The 20,834-nt window shown below is 48.6% G+C and overlaps 1 long non-coding RNA gene across 1 annotated transcript in view; it reads right to left on the minus strand.

Annotated features, from left to right (window-relative positions):
• LOC132209153 (uncharacterized) overlaps window positions 1-20,834 on the minus strand; it is a 1,475,533-nt gene that overhangs the window by 249,783 nt on the left and 1,204,916 nt on the right. The window contains exons 5-9 of the long non-coding RNA XR_009445245.1: window positions 15,602-15,763; window positions 10,465-10,524; window positions 9,841-9,922; window positions 8,789-8,953; window positions 4,280-4,392 (exon numbers count right to left, since the gene is read on the minus strand). This is a non-coding gene — a long non-coding RNA (uncharacterized LOC132209153). The remainder of the gene's footprint in view (window positions 1-4,279; window positions 4,393-8,788; window positions 8,954-9,840; window positions 9,923-10,464; window positions 10,525-15,601; window positions 15,764-20,834) is intronic.

The following is a 20,834-nucleotide window of genomic DNA, read 5'->3' on the forward strand; positions in this document are numbered from 1 at the left end:
ATTCCCAGTCACTGCATCCCATTTCCCTCAGTCACTGCATCACATTTCCCTCAGTCACTGCATCCCATTCCCCTCAGTCACTGCATCCCATTGTCCTCAGTCACTGCATCCCATTGCCCTCAGTCACTGCATCCCATTGTCCTCAGTCACTGCATCCCATTGCCCTCAGTCACTGCATCCCATTGTCGTCAGTCACTGCATCCCATTGTCCTCATTCACTGCATCCCATTTCACTCAGTCACTGCATCCCATTACCCTCAGTTACTGCATCCCATTTCACTCAGTCACTGCATCCCATTTCACTCAGTCACTGCATCCCATTAGCCTCAGTCACTGCATCCCATTACCTTCAGTCGCAGGATCCCATTTCCAACAGAAACTGCATCCCATTTCCGTCAGTCACTGCTTCCCATTTCCCTCAGTCACTGCATACCATTTCCTTCAGTCACTGCATCCCAGTTCACTCAGTCTTGGCATCTCATTTCCCTCAGTCACTGCATCTCATTTCCCTCAGTCACTGCATCCCATTTCACTCAGTCACTGCATCCCATTTCAAGCAGTCACTGCATCCCATTTCATTCAGCCTCTGCATCACATTTAACTCAGTCACTGCATCCCACTTCACTCAATCACTGCAGGCCATTTCACTCATTGACTGCATCCTATTTCACTCTGACGCTGCGTCCCATTACCGTCCGTCACTCCATCCAATTACTGTCAGTCACTGCATCCCATTTTGATCAGTCACTGCATCCCATTACACTCAGTCACTGCATCCATTTGACACAGTCACTGCATCCCATTTCCCTCAGTCACTGCATCCCATTTCCACCAATTACTGCATCCCATTTCACTCAGCCACTGCATCCCATTTCACTCAGCCACTGCATCCCATTTCACTCGGCCACCGCATCCTAGATCACTCAGTCACTGCTTCCCATTACCCTGAGTCACAGTATCCCATTTTCCACAGGCACTGCATCTCCTTTCCCTCAGTCACTGCATCTCCTTCCCCTCAGTCACGGCATCTCCTTTCCCTCAGTCACAGCATCCCATTTCACTCAGTCACTGCATCCCATTTCACTCAGTCACTGCATCCCATTTCGCTCAGTTACACCATCCTGTTTCCACAGTCACGCAATCTCCTTTCCCTGAGTCAATGCATCCCATTTCCATCAGTCACTGCACCCATTTACATCAGTCACTGCATCCCATTGCCCTCAGTCACTGCATCCCATTTCACTCAGCCACTGTATCCCATATCACTCAGCCACTGCATCCCATTTCCCTCAGTCACTGCATCCCACTTCACTCAATCACTGCAGGCCATTTCACTCATTGACCGCATCCTATTTCACTCTGACACTGCGTCCCGTTTCCCTCAGTCACTGCATCCCATTACCGTCTGTCACTCCATCCAATTACTGTCAGTCACTGCATCCCATTTTGATCAGTCACTGCATCCCATTACACTCAGTCACTGCATCCATTTGACAGAGTCACTGCATCCCATTTCCCTCAGTCACTGCATCCCATTTCCACCAATTACTGCATCCCATTTATCTCAGTCACTGAATTCCATTTCCCTCAGACACTGCATCTCATTCCCCACAGTCACTGAATCCCATTTCCCACATTCACTGCATCCCATTTCCATCAGTCACTGCATCCCATTTATCTCAGTCACTGCATCCCATTTATCTCAGTCACTGCATCCCATTCACTTGAGTCGCAGCATCCCATTTCAAACAGACACTGCATCTCCTTTCCCTCAGTCACTGCATCCCTATTCACACAGTCACTGCATCCCATTTCACACAGCCACTTCATCCCAGTTCACACAGCCAGTGCACCCCATTTCACACAGCCACTGCATCCCGTTTCACTCAATGCTTCACTTTACACTCAGTCAGGGCATCCCATTTCCATCCGTCACTGCGTCCCATTTCCTCAGTCACTGCATCTCCTTTCCACAGTCACGGCAATCCCATTTCACTCAGTCACTGCATCCCATTGCCCTCAGTCACTGCATCCCATTGCCCTCAGTCACTGCATCCCATTGTCCTCAGTCACTGCATCCCATTGTCCTCAGTCACTGCATCCGATTCCCCTCAGTCACTGCATCTCATTTCACTCAGTCACTGCATCCCATTACCCTCAGTCACTGCATCCCATTTCACTCAGTCACTGCATCCCATTACCCTCAGTCACTGCATCCCATTACCCTCCGTCACTGCATCCCATTACCTTCAGTCGCAGGATCCCATTTCCAACAGACACTGCATACCATTTCCATCAGTCACTGCATCCCAGTTCACTCAGTCTCGGCATCTCATTTCTCTCAGTCACTGCATCCCATTCCCCTCAGTCACTGCATCCCATTTCCCTCAGTCACTGCGTCCCATTTCCATCAATCACTGCATCCCATTTCCCAGTCACTGCTTCCCATTTCCCTCAGTCACTGCATCCCATTTCACTCAGTCACTGCATCACATTACCCTCAGTCACTGCATCCCATTGTCCTCAGTCACTGCATCCCATTACCCTCAGTCACTGCATCCCATTACCCTCAGTCACTGCATCCCACTTCACTCAGTCACTGCATCCTATTTCACTCAGTCACTGCATCCTATTTCACTCAGTCACTGCATCCCGTTTCACTGAGTCACTGAATCACATTTGTTGTTCTCACTTGAATGCAATGGTCATGAATCTCCTCCAATGGTTGGTCATGTATTTCCAATGCAAAATTTTACCAAGTTTTGATTTTCAATTTTGATTACATGTGACTCCTCTATTCTATAGGATACTGCAATAAACTCAAATTTGACGAATCATAATTCAACCACCATTACCTACAGAGTTAATTTCATCAAACAGATCCAATTAGAATTGTCACATTCCCAAATCCTGATTCACGTTTTTCTAATTATGGGCCACGTGGTTAAGAAAAAAGACACTTAGAATCACAGAGATGTACAGTCGGGAAACAGATCCTTTGGCCCAATTTGTCTATGTTGACCAGATATCCTAAATTAATTTAGTCCCATTTGCCAGCATTTGGCCCATATTCCTCTCAACCCATCCTATTCATATACCCATCCACATGCCTTTTAAATGTACAAGCCTCCACCACTTCCTCTGGCAGCTCACTCCATACATGCACCACTATGAAAAAAATCCGGTCCATTTTAAATCTTCCTTCTCTCATTTTTAACCTATTCCCTCCAGTTTTGGCTTCCAGCAATCCGGGGAAAAGATCTTGGCTGTTCGCTCTATCCACGTCCCTCGTAATTGTATAAACTTCTATATGGTCAGCCCTGAACTCCCAAGTTCCAAGAAATAGCTGCCTGTTCAATCCCACGGTATACCTCCAACCTCCGATGCTGGTAACATCCTTTTAGAGCTTCTCTGAACCCTTTCAAGTTTACAACATACAACAATACAGCGCAGAACAGGCCCTTCGGCCCTCAATGTTGCGCCGACATCCTTCCTCTCGCAAGGAGACCAAAATCGATTGCAGTATTCCAAAAGCAGCCGAACCAACGTCCTACATGGCTGCTAAGTGATCTCCCAACTCCTATACTCAATGCACTGACCGATAAAGGCGAGCACACCAAATGTCTCCTTCATATCCTTTCTACCGGTGGCTGTACTTTGATGGAACTACGAAACTGCACTCCAGCGTGCTGCCCTAATTTGCCTTTCCAAAATGTAGCACCTCACATTTGTCTAACCTCAACACCACCTGCCATTCCTCAGTTTATTGGCCCTTGTCAATGTCCCATTGTATTCTGAGGTGACCTTCTTGGCTGGCTACTACACCTTCAATCATTGGGAAACTTACTAACCACACCTTCTATTTTCATGTCCAAATCATTGCATCACTTCAACTCCCCCTCCCACTCCCTGAATGACATGTCCATCCTGGGCCTCTTCCAGTGTCACAACCAAACCACCCAGAAACTGGAGGAGCAGCACCTCATATTCCGCCTCGGGAGCTTCCAACTCAACAGCCTCAATGTGGACTTGGCCACCCTCAAAATCTCCCCACCCGCCAGCCTCATCCCAAGACTAGTTCCTCCCCTCATCCCCGCCTCCATGACCTGTCCGCCTTCTCTCCCACCTATCCACTCCTCCCACCTCACTGACCAAGTCCCACCACTGCTTGGAATTATTCTTCTTTTCACACTTCATCAGCTCGATGTTATTTCTAAAATCTATTTTCCAATTTTGGAAAAAGTGAGATAAAGAGAAGTAAAAGAAGTTACATTCTTACCACTCGTGAAATCTCTGAATATTCTTCTGTTGAAAGGCCGCCAAGGAACGATGCAATTCTTTTGTCACAAACGCTGTGAGGGAGACATCTTTTTCGGTTCCACTAACTCCACCCTAAGGAAGACAAACCCACGTAACATATCTAGTGACTTAAAGCATCCTCTATTGTTGCCCAAGGTGGAGAGCTGGATGAACACAGCAGGTCAAGCAGCATCAGAGAAGCAAGAAAGCTGATGTTTCGGGACGAGACCCTGCTTCAGAAAATTGGCGCTGGAGAATCTGAGATAACAAGGTGTAGAGCCGAATGATACTGCTTGGCCTGCTGTGTTCATCCAGCTTTACACCTTCTTATCTCAGATTCTCCAGCATCTGCAGTTCCTACTACCTCTATTGTTGCCCTTTCACTTTACTGAACTAATATGAGCCAGTAGTTTTGTTTAGGCTCGTGTAATCTTACGGTTATTGGCCTGTACAAAATCCTGAATTAATTTTGATCGACTGACGGGAGGAGAGATGAATTTTATAGAAATTTTTGTTTTCTACCAATTTGCAGAGGGCATCGTGGGCGATTGAAGGACAGTGTTATTATCCTCCAGGTCTGTGGACTGCATCATTACCAACTTGCCCATTTGCATACACATACAATATTCATTATGTACCAATGAAACATAATAAACCAATACTGCGGACTAAAAACAACCCTCACATATCAATGGAAATTTAAATATTTATCATAGAGTTTGAAGGATTGAATTCAATGATAAAAAGCAAAAACCAGTGAAGATGAGTGCAGTTGGTCAGCACTTTTGCCACTAAGTGGAGGTTGGCAGTTTGAGGCCACCCAGGAACAAGCAAGCTCTGTCTAACTCCAAGGGCAGCACGGTGGCTCAGTGGTTAGCACTGCTGACTCACAGCGCCAGGGACCCAGGTTCGATCCCACCGTTGGACGATTTTCTATGCGGAGTTTGTACATTCTGCCCATGCCTGCATGGGTTCCTGCTGGGTGCTCTGGTTTCCTCCCACAGTCCAAAGATGTGCAGGCTAGGTGTATGGGCCATGCCAAACTTGCCCATTGTGTTTAGGGATGTGTAGATTAGGTGTGTTAGTCATGGGAAATGTAGGGTTACTGAGGAAAGGGTTGGGGGATGAGTCAGGGTGAGATGCTCTTTGGAAGGTGGCCGTGGACTTCTTGGGTCAAAAGGGGCTTGTTTCCACACCGTAGGGATTCTATGATATGGAAGTATCTTTTGAAGTGGACATTCATGGGTATGCTGTAACAGAGACCTTGAAGTACTGCACAACAAATATTTGGAACTAGACTGTCAATTCAGACATAGCATCAAAAAAGGTCATGGAAGTTGTCACCGATATAAAGCAGGATTGATGAAAATCCAGCAGGAAATGGTGTCAAAAGGCACAGTATCTTTTAGTCATCTCCAGTTATTTTGTCCAAGGCACTGGATGCTGGCAGGATTGAAACATTTAAGAAATGCTTCACAAATCACATATAAGGACCTGCACATCTTTGAACAATGGGAGGAAACTGCAGCACCTGGCAGAAACCCCTCGCAGACGCGGGGAGGACGTGTCAATTCCACACAGATATTTACCCAAGACTGGAATCTCAATTGGCTCCCCAGTGCATGAGCAGCTCTAACCACTGAGCAACTACCTTGCCCAGAAGGGGTTTTATAAGCGCATACATTATTTCCATTAAGACAGATCCAATCCTCTATGTCCAATCAAAATAACATGTTGTAGATATCATGACAACAATCATAAATGATTCTGAATAAGTAAATCAAAAAACTTGAAATAGTTTCCAAGCCTAAACACGAGATATGGTGCAGTTAAGATGACTGGTGCAACAACAAAAAGGCCATATTTTATGTGACCATCGGTAACACTTGAAAACTTGCAACAATTCGTCGCCAGTAGTGCTCTGAAGTGGCTTGATGGTGCACTCCTTCAGACACTGGAATGAAACACCAAAGATCACAAATTCTCCTTCAATACCGAGTTGTAACAGTGACTGCATCAACCTGTGTTTATGGGCCTGACTGGAAACCCACACAACATGCATAAACAAAAAAATAATCTAAGGTGATAGGAGAAAAAAATGTATGTATGCAACGTCTTTGAAAAGCAATCATTTCTAGCGGCTGCAAGCCCATAAGAAATCTCATTTCGCAGATTATATTCATTTGCACTGCAGGTCATGCCAGTCAGAATCAGTTTTCGTTTCATGACAGATAACTAAAATGTCCATTACAATGAACTTTGGTTGATCAGAAGATTTTAAGTAAGGACTATGTCTTGTGTGAGCTGACGGCATTAGGGGATGGAGAAGGTACATGCACTGCTGGCATCTTGACACCATTGAATGAGCAAGCGTGGACGCAAAGGTTGTAACAGGTAACAATTGTACAGGCAATATCTTTTGAGCTCCTTTCGAGCAGGCCTGTAATACTCTAAAGCTGTGCTAGACCCTCACTTCCTCCACCTTACGTACGCTGCCTTTTCTTTTTGACAAGAAGCACCTCTGTACCCGTCATCCAAGGCTCCTTAATCTTACCCCTTCTACCCTGTCTCAGAGGAACAAATTTATACATCACTCGCAACAACTGCTCTTTGAACAGCCTCCACATGTCTGCCGCACCCTTTCTGTGGAACAATTGCTCCCAATCTCTACTTCCCAACTCCTGTCTGATAGCATCATAGTTTCCTTGACCCCAGTGAAATATCTTCCCCTGGTAACTGCTCCTTTCCCTTTCCATGGCTGTGGTAAATGGGAGGCTCTTGCGGTCACTGTCTCCAAAGTCTTCTCCCACCACAAGATCTGACACCTGTCCTGGCTCATCGCCGAGCACCAAATCCAAAATGGCCTCCTGCCTCGTCGGCCTGTCCACATACTGAGTCAGGAAACCCTCCTGAACACACCTGACAAAAACGGCTCCATCCAAACCATCTGCACTCAGGAAGTTTCAATCTATATTGGGAAAGTTGAAGTCACCCATAACAACAACCCTGATACGTTTGCACTTTTCAACAATCTGCCGGCCAATGAGTTCTTCGATCTCCCAACTGCTATTTGGGGTCTGTAGAAAACCCCCAGTGAAATGACTGCTGCCTTGCTGTTCCGAACTTCCACCCACACTGACTCAGTCAACAAACCTTCCTTGGCAACCTCAGCCCATACCACCTCAGTAGACGAGTCCTCAAAGGTTCTTTCAGCCGCCGTTATGCTGTCCTTGACCAACAAAGCCACACCTCCCCCTCTTTTTCCACCTTCCCAGACCTTAATGAAAGATCTAAACCCGAGAACCTGCAACATCCATTCCTGACCCTGCTCTATCCATGCCTCCGAAATGGCCACAACATCGAAGTCCCAGGTACCTATCCAAGCTGCAAGCTCACCTACATTATTCCGGATACTCCCGGCATTAAAGTCGTCAAACTTCAATCCAGCTTGCTGTCTGCCAGCACACTTCTGTGACAGTGAGGTCCTGACCATGTCCTCCCTACGCTCATCCTCCTGTGTACGAGGACTACACCTCAGTTTCCCATCCCCCTTCTGAGCTCGTTTAAATCCACCCGAATGGCACTAGCCAATTTCCCACCCAGGATATTCGTGCCCCTCTCATTCAAGTGGAGACCGTCCTGTTTGTACAGGTACCACCTTCCCCAGAATGAGCCCCAATTGTCCATGTACCTGAAGCCCTCCCACCTGCACCATCCCTGCAGCCACGTCTTCAGCTGAAATCTCTCCCTGTTCTTTGCCTCGTTATCATGTGGTACGGGTGACAAACCAGAGATGACCACTCTGTTTGTTCTAGCTCTCGGCTTCCACCCTAGCTCCCTCAAAACCTGCCTGACATCCCTTATCCCTCTTTCTACATATGCCGTTGGTGCCTATGTGGACCACGACTTGGGGCTGGTCACCCTCTCCCCTCGTGACCCGAAAGAGACGATCCGAGACATCACAGACCCTGGCACCTGGTAGGCAACACACCAATCGTGAGTCTCTTTCGTTCCCGGCAAATCTTCTATCAGTCCCTCTAACTATTGAGTCCCCAATGACTATCACTCTCTTCCTATCCCCGCTTCCCTTCTGTGCAAGAGGGACAGACTCTGTGCCAGAGACCTGCACCCTACTGCATAGCCCTGGTAAGTCGTCCCCCGGTACAGTATCCAAAACGGTATAGTTGTTTTTCAGGGGAGCGACCGCAGGGGATTTCAGGGGAAGGTTAGTCAACACCGGGTAAACGTGCATTTTTGGCTGAAGAAACATGTGTTTCAATGTGAGCTAATGGAAGAAGCCATGGAGTCAAAGCTAAACATTTCGACAATAAGACAACCATTCTTCAAAGCAGCAGACAGCATGAAAAAGAAATGAGCTGCTTGAATATCCACTTAAAATTTATGTGGAATATCAGATGGAATTTTCTTATTGACTCCATTGTGCAATCATGTCGAGCTAAAAATGTTAACTGCATTAATTAATACTAACCAGAAACGGACTTTGTAGTAAATGGTTTGACGATTTTCTGTATCTGGAACATCCCTTTTCCTTCTCCAACGAAGATCGTACCAACCTATGGTACCAAACTGTGAGTCAAACGGATGGGACACGTAATCTTTAAATTTCTCATCAAAACAGTCCAATCGTATGGTTCTGTGCAATAAAAGAGAAAGAATAAACATGTTTCCCACAATTTTGCTGATGTTTATGAACAGAATGCTCAAATTCAAAAAGTTTGGGCTGGCATGTCTGCTTCCTCCAGCCTGTTTAAACTGTTCCATTCAATGTGAAATTTGTGATAAGTTTTAGCACACAGGTCTATGTGATCTGCGCCACCACCTTCTATTAGTCATACATGCTTTCCCCCTCTTCCTGTAATACATTCCTTGAAGTGTTCAATGAGATTTTGATTTTAAATCTTATCGTCATATTCTTTTGATTCTCAAGCATCAATGAATCTGATGTTGCCGCCATTCCATGCAGTGCACAGCACGTCAAACAGGAGTCTTACTCTTGCCATGAGCACTGAGGTAGTATGGGGTCACAACTGTCTCATAGTTCAGAATGAAATTCTACAGATAGGGCTATGAAGAGTCATGCAGTTAATTTTATTTGACATGCTATTTCTTTTCTTCACAAATATGCTGGATTTAAAGTGATCTTCACCCTCATTTAAAATGAATTCAATATCCAACCATCTGTAAAACTAGCATATCCAAATTTTAATTTGAGTTCAGTGTTACACAAAGATATGACTTTTTTTAAAATTATGTTCGAGTCAACATGAACATTTCATTCCCTGACAGCGGGTGAACTTACTTTTAAACTCCAATTTTCCTTCGGTATTAATGGAGAGGTGAGCCTTTTTGCAAGCACCGAAAGGCTGCACCAGTTTATGCTAAAACTTACGGAACTGTAAGTTTCACAAATATGTTCCTATTAAACACTAATTCCTATTGAAGCAGTATGAAGCTAAATTCATTCAACTGGACAGCAAAAACGGTCAAGATTTTAAAAGCAAGCAACTATTTTGAACTCACTCTTCGAACTAAATTCCATCTTGGTGTGTGAGAGTCCATAGGTTCCTCACTCTCAACGAACCATTCAACTGTCATGCAATTACTGAAACACACAGACAAAAAACATCAATGTTAACAGTCACTAAGATTTTGAGAGTGATTTGGAATTCGTACTCAATACCCCCTGGGGAAAATCTGTTCCAATCTGGATAATACTCACTTATCACCATCCCACCTCCCTTCCCTACCACCTCCTCCCCCTCCACACTATTTGTTTCTGAGCTCCCTTCCACCCTCCATTTCTCAGGAAGGGTCCTGACCCAAAACCCCAACTTTCTTGAGCCTCTGATGCTGCCTGCCCTGCTGTGTTCCTCCAGCTCCACAATGTGTTATCTCAGACACCAACATTGGCAGTTCTTACTATCTGGATAACTCATTCTCACCTTGTCACAAGTGATTTATACTCATTATCTTTTCAGATGACGCATGTACATGTATATACATAAATATACATATTGCACTTTTATGCCTGAACCACTAACCTAGAGGATATTTTAAAAGAGTCTCTTCATGTCAGCATGAAAGAGAAATCATCAAGGTCATAACTTTCATTTTAGGAATAACTCGAACATTCAAAGTACTCACAATCAGTGTCCCATTTCCTTGACCAGTCAATTTGATGTGAATCTTTCTTCCAAGTGGAAACTATAACAGCAATTATATTTGACAGTCAAACACTTGATTGCATCACCAATATTTCCTTGTCTGTTTGAAGCATAACATAATGAAATAATCATGGACAGATTGGCCAACAGTGTAATTTAATGTGTGTTATGGCAACTCAAAATCACAACCATTGAAGTGAGCTTTAAAAAGCTGCTGTCATACAACAGAGCACTTTTTGAGATGCAGTGATGAACATACTTCCTGAGATGCAAATAATATATGCCAAATTAATTCCAAAGAATACCTTTACAATTAAAAAGAAGCTAAAAATCTCTTTACATTGCGAAGCTTGTCAGATTGCTATTAGTCAATGGAAATCGTTCAGAACAATTATTTATTCCCAGATGAAAAGGAAGTGTATACATTTCATGACAACAAAATGTGAGGCTGGATGAACACAGCAGGCCAAGCAGCATCTCAGGAGCACAAAAGTGCTCCTGAGATGCTGCTTGGCCTGCTGTGTTCATCCAGCCTCACATTTTGTTGTCTTGGATTCTCCAGCATCTGCAGTTCCCATTATCTCGTATACATTTCATTTTCACATCTTATCCAAGAGAGAAAAAAAAACACCTTCATGAATGCATTGTCAAACAAGAAGACTCACAAAAAAAGTCATTTGGCCCATTGAATATTCCTCCATCATTCGGTGAGATCATGGTTGATCTCATTACATGTATCATGACACAGCATTTCCACCAAACCCTGCTTATAGCTAATACATTCCGATCCAAGTAACATCCTGGTAAATCTCTGTTTCTGGGCCATGCCTTGTCTTTCTAAATATTTTTTCAGTCATCAACAAATTTCGCCACAGCACATGCACCTCTTTCCTCCAAGTCATTAATAAACAAGCACAAGAGCTGTGGTTCCTTCAGCGCGACCTCATTTCTTACTGACAAGCCAACCCTGGCATCTCTGTCCATTTGTATCGGAGATAATGGGAACTGCAGATGCTTCAGAATCCAAGGTAACAAAGTGTGGATCTGGATGAACACACAGAAGTAGAAGGGTCTCGGCACAAAACGTCAGCTTTTACGCTCCTGAGATGCTGCTTGGCCTGCTGTGCTCATCCAGCTCCACACTTTGTTATCTCTGTCCATTTGCCTGTTCTTTCTATCGGACATGAATCATTGGCTATTTCGTTCCCAACACTTATCCCCTAACAACCACCTCTCTGTGATACCCAGAGTGATGTATCTGTCAATTTCAATCTGCACCACAAACTCATTCACTTTGTTTCATACACTCCCTGCAATTCAATACAAGATCTTCAGTCTGGCATTTACAGCCACCCTTCTTATCTGCTGCAGCTGAAGTGAGACTCCTGACCATTTCCATACTTTTTGTCCTATTACTTGCTCTGGAAACTTTGCTGAGCACTTACCAGCTTCTAACTTTTTCCACAATTTTCCATGCAACTGAGCTCACCCACTCCACACTTTTTATTTTAACGCCCTAGCCCCAGGCCTAGCTCTGTATTTTGCCAAGAGACTTATCCCAATATGATTCTCGTCGAGCCGAGAACACCAGAACGACTCCCTCCTTCCCCATACCGATGCCAATGTCCCATGAATTCAAACACATTTCTGCCATGCCACCATTTGAACAATGTACATCTATAATTATGTTCACACCGTGCCAAATTGCTCAGATAATAATCCAGAGATTATTACCATTCTGGTTCTGCTTTCTCACCTCAGCACCTCGGTGCTCATAATCCCTCAGGAGAACCTCTTTCCTCTTTCTTCCATATCAATGGTACCTGTGTGGACCATGATAGCTGGATTTCTACTCCTCCCACTTCAAGTTCCTTTGTAGCCGAGATGGAATATCCTGAACCTGGGCACCAGGCAGGCAACACTACTTTCGAGACTCTCGATCCTGGTCACAACGAACAGTGTTCATTCCCCTAACTATACTACCTCTGATTATAACGAGATTTCACTTTTTATTCCCGCTTCAATGTCCCCCTGTACCACAGTGCTACAGTCAGTTTACTCATCTTCCCTATACCCTGCACTCTCATCCACACACGAAGAAAGAATCTCAAACCTGTTAGATAAGATCAAAGGCCAAGGTTCCTTCTGCACTACATCCTGAATCCTTCCACCTGCCCTGTTCTTTGTCATTGGCCACTGACCAAGTTTCAGCTAGTTAATCTAAGGTGTGTGACTGCCTCCTGAAGCACAGCATTCCCCGGTAACTGTCCCCAACATGATTTGTTGATTGGTAAAAACTGAGATTCCAGTTCATCAACCCTAAGCTGGAGTATGGGGCCTGACCACTCGCCCGTCATGTAGGTACAAATCATCATCTGGCCTGGCATCTCCATTTCAATTACTTCGATCTTAATTTGATTTGAAAACATTCTGGTCTTTTAGTTTGTTGCCTGGAAATATTTCTCCGATTTACTTTCAATCTGAAAGCTACCGATAATAGATTCTTAAACCAGTAGCGATCACCAACCAATGAAACTGGTTCACCCTCTCGGTCCCTGATTCTGGCTTCAATTCACCCTGTCTCAAAAAAAATGCTTACCAACTATCAGGCAAAAAAAGCAAGCAAATGGCACCTCTTACCCTCTGCACTGACTTACCGCATTGCCACCAAGTTCCCCAAAATATATATTCACTTGGTGCATTTCACTCGAGATGTCATCTCTCCTTCCAGAACGTGCAAAGCATACTGATCCATAGCAATATACTACCTTCAAAACCTCAGCTCTCAGCTTATTACTTTTGAGTACATTCTCAATGCTTTCTTCAAGTCCAAACACAACACATTTACTGGTTTTCCTCTATTAATTCTCCTCCCAAAACTTCCTCCAAAAACCCAAACAAATTAGCCAGACATAATTTCTCTTTCATCAGGCTATGGTGATTCTGTTTGATTAGATTCTGATTTTCCAAATGTTCTGCTACTATTTTCTTCATAGTTGATTGCCACATATTTCCAACAATAGATGTTAGGCTGGTTCGGTTGGAGTTATCTTCTTTTTGCCTCTCTCCTTTTAAAACAGGGATGTCACATCGGCAGTTTTCCAGCCCTCAGATGCTTCTCTGGAATCTAAACCTTTTTGGGAAATTACAATCAATGCATACACCGACTCTGAAGCTCATTGTTTAGAATCTTAGAAAGTAAACCATCACGGCAAAGAGTCTAATCTGCTTTCACTCCATCAGATTGTCTACTGCTACTTCTCTCATGGTACTGATGGTTTGGTAGTGATGTGTTTAATTCCTCCCTGTGTTCTTCAGTAATAAGGGGATCCTTGAAGTATCTTCCACTGCAAAGACTACCCTTTTCTCATTATCACTGATAATGGGAACTGCAGATGCTGGAGAATCCAAGATAACAAAGTGAGAAGCTGGATGAACACAGCAGGCCAAGCAGCATCTCAGGAGCACAAAAGCTGACGTTTCAGGCCTAGACCCTTTTCTCATTATCATTGTTTCTTGATTTAAAAATTAACCTGGCCGTTACAGCCTAGCATATGATTAATGGCATTACCTCTAAAACCTTCTTGGCTAAAGTGTTCAATAAATTGCTACAACCTGAAAGAAGTAATTCTTCCCTGAATTAATGGGCAACCAATTTGAAAATGTGGCCTCTGGTCATAAAATCTTTCACAAATGGGAGTAATCTCTACGGATATACACTATCAAGCCTCTTAAGAATCTTACATGTTGAAAAAATAAGATTGTTTTCAATCTTATAAACGCCAATGAACGTAGTCCCTGCCTGCCCAACTTTCCTAAGCATAGCAATCCCCTACGCCATTTCCGAAATCAACCCAGTGAACATGAGGTGTACGGCCTCCGCAGCATTCGCTCTGTGGCCGTACATGACTTGTAAGTTACCATCTTGCTGCTACAACTCTACTTCTATTAACGATGCAGTCCTCTGTCCATCCGAACATACTACCCTTGAACACACGGGCTCTTTTCCTTCGAGACACCTTATGAGCTGTACCTTATCAAATGCTTTGTTGAAATCTCAATGTACTACATCAACTGGTGGTCCTTCATCAGTAATGTTTGTTTCCTTCTCAAAGCACTGTAGCAAGTTTGTCAAGTATTATTTCCCCGTTATGAAAGGATGTTCACTCTGTAGGATGTTATAGCACACTCAGTACCCTGTTATTTCATCTTTCATTGCCGGCATGAACATCTGCCCAGGTTGACCTAAATTGGCAATACTTGCTTACTATTTTGTCGAAGTATCTTTGTAATAATGGTGTTATGTTCACCATCTTTCAATCCTCTGAGAATTTTCCACAATCTAAGGATTCTTGGAACATTATCATCAGTGCCTCCATTGTATCTGAAGCTGCGCTGTTCAACATGAGAGGATACAACTCATCACACCCCTTGGCTATTTTCTCTACTGATTGGAGTCATGTTTGGAATTCTGTGCAGTGACATTCACTTGTAACAGTTTGCTAAATACTACCAGGAACAGAAATTGTCATCCAGCTGCAACTAAACTAAAGCTTTCAGCACAGAAGGAAGTGTTTCAATTCATTATGAACCTAATAACTCCTGAAAAGGGAAATACAATTTGCCTCAGTCCATAAATGTTCTTCCTCCAACATCCTGAGATGCATCATCTGTATTTCTTCAAATTTACCACAGATTCTGTTTCAATCATCCTTTCAGCAATACGCATGACAACAATTCGGCATTTTTAGTCCCCCTGTAGTCTCCGTTGCACATGTGCATTGTTAGATGATTATTTATTTGCGTGCCTGCTTTTTTGCTCGAATGGATAAAGGTAAATTTCTGTTCTTTTGTCATCAGAGCTATTGCCTCCTCACTCTCATCTTCCTTGTTTTATCCTGTGCTGGAATATTTAATTTGTTGACATATCTGAAATATGTTGTAGAATGGATTGGGTTTTGTAACATTGCATCCCCCATAGACCATCTACCGATGCTGTTGCTTGTTCTAACAGTTATTATCTCGCAGAGTGGAAAATGCAGTTTGAAAGCAATGGAACATTATCGATGAAGAAGTTGATTCATAAATTGCTGCGATCTTCCAAACTACAAACTCACCTTCAATTCTTTCTCGGTCAGAGCATTGTGCCGGCGCAAATGAATCGTGTTCTCAATGGGACTTCCAAAACCATGGAATTGAATTTGCATGTTGATTTCTTCTTCCCTCTTCAGAAATGCAAAGTAGCATCGTGATGAAGCTTCCAAGGCGATGATTGTGTCCTTCAATGAACGGAAAAGTGACTTTTAGATTCATGGAAATATTTCACTACTTCTATAGACATGAAAGGTCCTGCATTCTCCCTGCATATGACCCAGTCTCATTTTATCGTATCTTTCTCATTTTACATGCCACGGGATAATCATTGCAGTGTAACAGAAATGTTGATCATGGAAATTTATCACTGTTTTCATAAATAATGGCAAATTTTCAACATCTTGCAATTGTATGAAGGCTCAGTCTCATCACACCTCGCCTGCTGCACAAAGACATTCTTATACTGCTTTCAATGTTAGGGCTGAAACAAAACACAATCATGACACAAATGCATCAACACACCACTTTCAACAGGATCTGATATCCTTGCCAGGCACTGGAGGGGTTGCGGAGACTGGTGAGTGGATAAAGTCATTCCTCTGTTCAAGCAGGGAAACAGGGACTTTCCAGGAAACTACAGACTGGTGAGTGTCTCATGTCTCAAAAGTATGGGCTAATAAGGGACAGCCAGCATGGTATTATGCGAGGCAGGTTATGTCTTACCAAGTCAGTTGAAGTTTTCAAGGAGGTGACAAGGGTGATCAATTCGGGTAGAACAGTTGATAACATATGCATGGATTTTACGAACGTTTTCAATAAGGTCCCTCATGGTATGCTCATCCAGAAGATTAAGATCCATGAGATCCGTGGTGACTTGGCCTGCCCATATAAGGCAGACGGTAGCGGTGGAAGGCGAACAAAGAGAACACAGTATAGGGCTGGAGGAACACAGCAGGCCAGGCAGCATCAACAATGTCAGCTTTCCTGTTCCTCTGATGCTGCCTGACCTGCTGCGTTCCTCCAGCTCCACACTTGGTTAACTCTGATTCCAGCATCTGCAGTTCTTGCCGTCTCAGTGGTGGAAAGCTGTTTTTCTGGCTGCAGTTCAGTGACGAGTGGTGTTCCGCATCGATGTGATTTCTGCTGTTTGTGATATGGTTTGTGATATAGGTTCACCTGCACATCTGCCAATGTGGTATACTGCATCCACTGTACCCGGTGCGGCTTCCTCTACATTGGGGAAACCAAGCGGAGGCTTGGGGACCGCTTTGCAGAACACCTCCGCTCAGTTCGCAACAAACAACTGCACCTCCCAGTCGCAAACCATTTCCACTCCCCCTCCCATTCTCTTGATGACATGTCCATCATGGGCCTCCTGCACTGCCACAATGATACCAGCCACCCGAAGGTTGCAGGAACAGCAACTCATATTCCGCCTGGGAACCCTGCAGCCTAATGGTATCAATGTGGACTTCACCAGCTTCAAAATCTCCCCTTCCCCTACTGCATCCCTAAACCAGCCCAGTTCATCCCCTCCCCCCACTGCACCACACAACCAGCCCAACTCTTCCCCCCCACCCACTGCATCCCAAAACCAGTCCAACCTGTCTCTGCCTCCCTAACCGGTTCTTCCTCTCACCCATCCCTTCCTCCCACCCCAAGCCGCACCCCCAGCTACCTACTAACCTCATCCCACCTCCTTGATCTGTCCGTCTTCCCTGGACTGACCTGTCCCCTCCCTACCTCGCCACCTACACTCTCTCCACCTATCTTCTTTACTCTCCATCTTCGGTCCGCCTCCCCCTCTCTCCCTATTTATTCCAGTTCCCTCCCCCCATCCCCCTCTCTGATGAAGGGTCTAGGCCCGAAACGTCAGCTTTTGTGCTCCTGAGATGCTGCTTGGCCTGCTGTGTTCATCCAGCTCCACACTTTGTTCACGTGGATTGTCCAGCGTCTGCAGTTCCCCTTATCTCTCCTCCTCCTCCTCCTCCTCAACTCCTCCATTGCCACCCAGCCCACTCCTCCTCCTTCCACCCCACCCTCCTCCTACTCCGTGATAACAAAGGAGGAGCAAGAGGAGGGTTGGGGGAGAAGGAGGGTGGGGGGGGAATGAGGAGGAGGGTAGGGGGTGGAAGGAGGAGGGTGGTAGGGGGAAGGAGGAGGGTTGGGGGGAAAGGAGGAGGAGGAGGGTGGGGGGGGAATGAGGAGGGTGGTGGGGGGAAGGAGGAGGGTTGGGGGGAAAGGAGGAGGAGGAGGGTGGGGAGGAGGAGGATGGGGAGGAGGAGGAGGGTGGGGAGGAGAAGGAGGAGGGTAGGGGGTGGAAGGAGGAGGGGGGTAGGGGGTGGAAGGAGGAGGAGGGTAGGGGGTGGAAGGAGGATGAGGGTAGGGGGTGGAAGGAGGAGGAGGGTGGGGGGAAGGAGGAGGGTGGTCCGGGAAAGGGGGGTTAGTGGGGAAAGGAGGGGGTTTGGGGGGAGAAAGGAGGAGGGTTGGGGGGAGAAACGAGGGGGGTTGGGGGGAGAAACGAGGGGGGTGGGGGGAGGGTGGGGGCAAAGGAGGTTGTGGAGGAGGGTGGTGGGGAAAGGAAGAGGAGGTTGGGGGGTGGAAGGAAGAGGAGGGCGGGGGGGTGGAAGGAGGGGGAGGATAGTGGGTGGAAGGAGAAAGAGGGTGGGGGGTGGAAGGAGGAGGAGAGTGGGGGGTGGAAGGAGGAGGAGAGTGGGGGGGTGGAAGGAGGAGGAGAGTGGGGGGGTGGAAGGGGGAGGAGGGTGCGGGGGTGGAAGGAGGAGGAGGGTGCGGGGGTGGAAGGAGGGGGGTGTTGGGGCGGGAAGGAAGAGGAGTGTAGGGGGGGATGGAGGAAGAGGGACGGGGGGGAGAAGGAGGAGGGTGGGTGGGGAGGAGGAGGAGGGTGGGGTGGTAGAGAGTGGGTCAGGACTGCAGGGGCCAGTCGCTGTGACCAGGTCAGGACAGAGGAGGCAAGTCGCTGTGAGCGGGTCGAGACAGCGGGGGCAAGTCGCTGTTAGCGGGTCAGGAGTGCGGGGGCCAGTCGCGGTGAGCACATCAGGGCTGCAGGGGGCAAAGTCGCTGTGAGCACGTCAGGGCTGCAGGGGGCAAAGTCCCTGTGAGCACGTCAGGGCAGCGGGGGCAAAGTCGCTGAGAGCACGTCAGGGCTGCAGGGGGCAAGTCCCTGTGAGCGGGCCAGGGCTGCGGGGGCCAGTCCCTGTGAGCAGGCCAGGGCTGCGGGGGCCAGTCCATGTCAGCGGGACAGGGCTGCGGGGGCCAGTCCATGTCAGCGGGAGAGGGCTGCGGGGGCCAGTCCCTGTGAGCGGGTCAGGGCTGCGGGGGACAGTGCCTGTGATCGTGTCATGGCTGCGGGGGCAAGTCCCTGTCAGGGGGTCAGGGCTGCGGGGACCAGTCCCTGTCAGGGGGTCAGGGCTGCGGGGGTCAGTGCCTGTGAGCGGGCCAGGGCTGCGGGGGCCAGTGCCTGTGAGCGGGCCAGGGCTGCGGGGGCCAGTGCCTGTGAGCGGGTCAGGGCTGCGGTGGCCAGTGCCTGTGAGCGGGTCAGGGCTGCGGGGGCCAGTCCCTGTGAGCGGGTCAGGGCTGCGGGGGACAGTCCCTGTCAGCGGGTCAGGGCTGCGGGAGACAGTCCCTGTGAGCGGGTCAGGGCTGCGGGGGACAGTCCCTGTGAGCGGGTCAGGGCTGCGGGGGACAGTCCGTGTGAGCGGGTCAGGGCTGCGGTGGCAAATAGCTGTCAGCGGGAGTGGGCAGCGGGGGCCAGTCCCTGTGGCGGGACAGGGCTGCGGGAGCCAGTCCATGTCAGCGGGACAGGGCTGCGGGGGACAGTGCCTGTGATCGTGTCATGGCTGCGGGGGCAAGTCCCTGTCAGGGGGTCAGGGCTGCGGGGACCAGTCCCTGTCAGGGGGTCAGGGCTGCGGGGACCAGTCCCTGTGAGCGGGTCAGGGCGGCGGGGACCAGTCCCTGTAAGCCGGTCAGGGCTGCGGGGACCAGTCCCTGTGAGCCGCTAAGGGCTGCGGGGACCAGTCCCTGTAAGCGGGTCAGGGCTGCGGGGACCAGTCCCTGAGAGCCGGTCAGGGCTGCGGGGACCAGTGCCTGTGAGCGGGTCAGGGCTGCGGGGACCAGTCCCTGTGAGCGGGCCAGGGCTGCGGGGGCCAGTCCCTGTGAGCGGGCCAGGGCTGCGGGGGCCAGTCCCTGTGAGCGGGCCAGGGCTGCGGGGGCCAGTCCCTGTGAGCGGGCCGAGGCTGCGGGGGCCAGTCCCTGTGAGCGGGCCGGGGCTGCGGGGGCCAGTCCCTGGGCGCGGGCCAGGGCTGCGGGGGCCAGTCCCTGGGAGCGGGTCAGGGCTGCGGGGGACAGTCCCTGTGAGCGGGTCAGGGCTGCGGGGGCCAGTCCATGTCAGCGGGACAGGGCTGCGGGAGACAGTGCCTGTGATCGTGTCATGGCTGCGGGGGCCAGTCCCTGTCAGCGGGTGAGGGCTGCGGTGGCAAATAGCTGTCAGGTGGTCAGGGCTGCGGGGGCCAGTCCCTGTGAGCGGGTCAGGGCTGCGGGGACCAGTCCCTGTGAGCGGGTCAGGGCTGCAGGGACCAGTCCCTGTGAGCGGGTCAGTGCTGCGGGGACCAGTCCCTGTGAGCGGGTCAGGGCTGCAGGGACCAGTCCCTGTGAGCGGGTCAGGGCTGCGGGGACCAGTCCCTGTCAGGGGGTCAGGGCTGCGAATGCCAGTGGCTGTGAGCGGGTCAGGGCTGCGGGGGCCAGTCCCTGTGAGCGGGTCAGGGCTGCGGGGGCCAGTGCCTGTGAGCGGGTCAGGGCTGCGGGGGCCAGTGCCTGTGAGCGGGCCAGGGCTGCGGGGGCCAGTGCCTGTGAGCGGGCCAGGGCTGCGGGGGCCAGTGCCTGTGAGCGGGTCAGGGCAGCGGGGGCCAGTGCCTGTGAGCGGGTCAGGGCTGCGGGGGCCAGTCCCTGTGAACGGGTCAGGGCTGCGGGGGACAGTCCCTGTGAGCGGGTCAGGGCATGGGGGGACAGTCCCTGTGAGCCGGTCAGGGCTGCGGGGACCAGTCCCTGTGAGCCGGTCAGGTCTGCGGCGGCCAGTCCCTGTCAGGGGGTCAGGGCTGCGGGGACCAGTCCCTGTGAGATGGTCAGGGCTGCGGGGGCAAGTGCCTGTGAGCGGGTCAGGGCTGGGGGGGCCAGTCCCTGCGAGCGGGTCAGGGCTGCGGGGGACAGTCCCTGTTAGCGGGTCAGGGCTGCGGTGGCATA

This window comes from Stegostoma tigrinum, unplaced genomic scaffold (genome assembly GCF_030684315.1).
Source record: "Stegostoma tigrinum isolate sSteTig4 unplaced genomic scaffold, sSteTig4.hap1 scaffold_68, whole genome shotgun sequence".
NCBI classification, from domain to species: Eukaryota; Metazoa; Chordata; class Chondrichthyes; order Orectolobiformes; family Stegostomatidae; genus Stegostoma; species Stegostoma tigrinum.